Below are 3,967 nucleotides of genomic sequence, written 5' to 3'. Positions count from 1 at the left end.
TATAGACTAGACTATAGACTAGACTATAGACTAGACTATAGACTAGACTATAGACTAGACTATAGACTAGACTATAGACTAGACTATAGACTAGACTATAGACAGTACTATAGACTAGACTATAGACTGTACTATAGACTAGACTATAGACTGTACTATAGACTAGACTATTGACTAAAATATAGACAAGACTGTAGATTAAGCTACGGACTAGAATGTAGACTGGACTAAAGGCTGGACTATAGTATAGACTAGACTACAGACTATAGTATAGACTAGACTATAGACTTGATTATAGACTAGACTATAGACTAAACTACAAACTATATTATAGACTAGACTATAGACTAGGCTATATACTAGTCTACAGATTAGACTATTGCTTTAATTTTGAATTTAAAATTTTGTTTCGATATTCAGCATTTTAGCCTAATTCATAGCTTTAAGCTCTCAAATATTTTACAATTTTGTACAACATATTGCAAATTTGTTTTCTCCTTTTGCATGTGTGTCATTTGTTTTTATATACAAACTAATATAGGCCGAATCAGGCCCAACAAATCCCAAAAATGAAAAGAAAATACAAAAGAAAAGCCAAATGAAAAATGTGAGCACATGTTAAGAAATATTTAAGAAAATGTCTCACGTTTTTACTATAATTACGAATCAAAATACGTGACATGAGTAGCAAACAAATAAATAAATACAACTTAACTAACACAAACACACTTACTCATGCATACTAGAAATATTAAACACATGTGTATGTAAGTATATCTGTGTAACCAAATGTTGATGATGATGAAAATTAACAACTTTAACAAAAGCATATATAAAACATAGCCTATATTTAGGAGTAATCGTAAAAATAAATATTTTTGTGTTTGCTACTCCAGAAACCATGATGCTTAAAATGAATAACGTTATTTTTGCCTGAACCGCTATACATATACTCCAACACATGTCTCACAAAACTGAAAATCATTTAATGTATTACAAGAATTTATTGTCTTTTAATATTGAGCAAATAGTAAAATAAATAATTTTCCACAAAGTAGGCTATACATTTTTATAATAGCGCAAATTTATTAAAAGCTATGAAAAGTGTACTATAAATATTTATATTTGTCATAAGATTTTTATGAATATTAACTGTAATAATGAAACATTAAAATGTGTACATAATTTGTGATTTTTATGAAGATTTTAATAGAGAAACCAAGAGAAGAAACAGATTAATGAGTGATTTGCAGAAATGTAATGAAATACAGAGATTATTGTTTAATTTGGGTGGAATAAAGGAGCAGATTATAGAGTTGGGTATAAGTTAGCTACTAAAATTGACTTTGGACTAGCCTTGAGAATTCATTGACAGGAGACTATAGATTATACTCTAGAATGGATCAAAAACTAGAATATATACAAAACTGTTGACTTTAAACTATACTATAAACTATACTATATACCAGACTATAGACTTGACTATATAATATACTGTAGAGTAGAGTATAGACTATAGACTAGAATATACCTAAATTAAAGACCATAGGCTAGACTATAGACTAGACTAGAGTTTAGATTATACACTACACTAGACTATAGACTACAGACTATAATATAAACTAGAATATTGACTATAATTAGACTTAGTGTAAACTATAGACCAGACTTTAGAACAGAATATTGACTAGACTATATACTAGAATATGGACTAGACTATAGACCACAATATGGTCTACATCATAGAATATACTACAGCCTAGACTATAAACTAGACTATAGACTAGACTATAGACTAGACTATAGACTAGACTATAGACTAGACTATAGACTAGACTATAGACTAGACTATATACTAGACTATATACTAGACTATATACTAGACTATAGACTTGACTATAGGCTTGACTATAGGCTAGACTATAGACTGAACTTTACACTAGACTATAAACTAGATTATAGACTAGACTATAGACTGAACTTTACACTAGACTATAGACTGATCTTTACACTAGACTATAAACTAGATTATTGACTAAATTATAAACAAGACTATAGACTAGACTATAGACTGAACTATACACTAGACTATGAACTAGATTATTTACTAAATTATAAACAAGACTAGACTAGACTATAAACTATATTGTTGACTAGTTTATAGACAAAACAATAGAGTGTACTATAGACTAGACTATTGTCTTACTGTAGAATAGACTATACCCTGGACTAAAGAATAGACTACACATTAGACTTTAGAATATACGATGCACTGGACTATTAACTTGACTTTAGACTAGACTATAAACTAGGCTGTAGGGTACACTATAGGGATGACTATTCTAGAATTCTAAATGACTGGACTGTAGACTATACTATGGTCTAAATTTTCGATAAGACTATAGACTCGACTGTACAAAAAACTATACTATAAACAAAAATATATTTATTTAAGACTAAACTGTCGACTATTCAATAGACCAATAAAGGCTTTTAACAATTTCCGTTACTTTGTCTATTTTTTGTCATTTTTAAACAGCTCAATGACTTCGCAAAGGCTTTGGCTACAACTTTTTGACTTCTTTATTTTCTAATAAATTGTATTAAGAAATTCATGACATCATCTCATACTTATAACAACAACCACCACCATCGAATGTCGCCATTATTGCTACAATCAACCACAGCAATCAATAATTCATTTAATGTCCAACTCCCACCACCGACACCAACTTCATCAACAGCATCCAATTGTGTGTATGTGAGTATATGTTGGATACAATAAAATTATATGTATGTAATGCATAAAAGATGAAGTGTATAGGGACAAAGAAGAAGTATCTTAGACACAAATATTGTGCAATATTTGTTATACATATACATAGTTGTTGCTACAAAGTCTAACATGAGTCTTAGAGAATCAATAAAATACGAAATATATCCTTAAAATTTCAAGCAAATACAACTCTAAAGACTCTTTAGAGACCAAACATTTTGTTGTGCTATGTTGTAAAATTTTACCTTAAAGGAAGATTTTGAAAAGTGTTCGAGTATATGTTTCACATTTTCAAATACACACACGTTTGCTGGCTTACGAAAAAAACAGAACAAAAATACACATGCACGCATTTTAAAGAAAATAGGATTAACTTGTCATACACAATTGAATTTAATTTTCTATGCCAAAAATAACTTATACAATCAAACGTCTAGCAAACTTATTTTCGTCTCACTCCTCGACATAGATCCAACATACATTTAGTACAGTTTATAGGAAGTATTGTATAGACTTTAATACCACAATTGTCTGTCTAGCCTTTGAGTCTATAAGCATTAATATCAAGCATTCTACTATTTTTCGCTTGTTTTAGTTGTTGTATGTACATTCATTAATGGGGTTATTTAGTGATTGGTTTTATTGGAGTTTTAGTGCTATCAGCGCCCTTTCTTCTAAAATCTATGAGTGAGTATTGCGTTTTTAAAGGATCAAGTTGCATGTATCACGTGTTTTAATAAATGTGCATAAAATGCATGAATACTTGAATAAATGAAAGGTATATGCTACATTATGAGGTAAGTTAGATGTGAGTTTTTGATTTGATACATTCACTAGAGTTTTTAAAAAAAGCACTTTCAAACTGAAAGTACTTTTTCAAATATTTTAAGCAAATTTGAAGTCAAATATGGAATAAGTCAAATACGGTACAGTCTAGTCTATAGTGTAGTTTTTATCTAGTCTATAGTATAGTCAAGAATCTGGTCGACAGTCTAACTAATAGTCTAAGTAATATGCTAGTATATAATATAGTTTATAGTCTAGAATCTAGTCCATAGTCTAGTCTTTAGTCTTTGGTTTGGTCTAGTTTATAGTCTAGTCTATAGTCTAGTCTATAGTCTAGTCTATAGTCTAGTCTATAGTCTAGTCTATAGTCTAGTCTATAGTCTAGTCTATAGTCTAGTCTATAGT

Source organism: Lucilia cuprina, chromosome 3 (genome assembly GCF_022045245.1).
Source record: "Lucilia cuprina isolate Lc7/37 chromosome 3, ASM2204524v1, whole genome shotgun sequence".
NCBI lineage: Eukaryota > Metazoa > Arthropoda > Insecta > Diptera > Calliphoridae > Lucilia > Lucilia cuprina.
Note: the sequence above shows the minus strand (reverse complement) of the source record.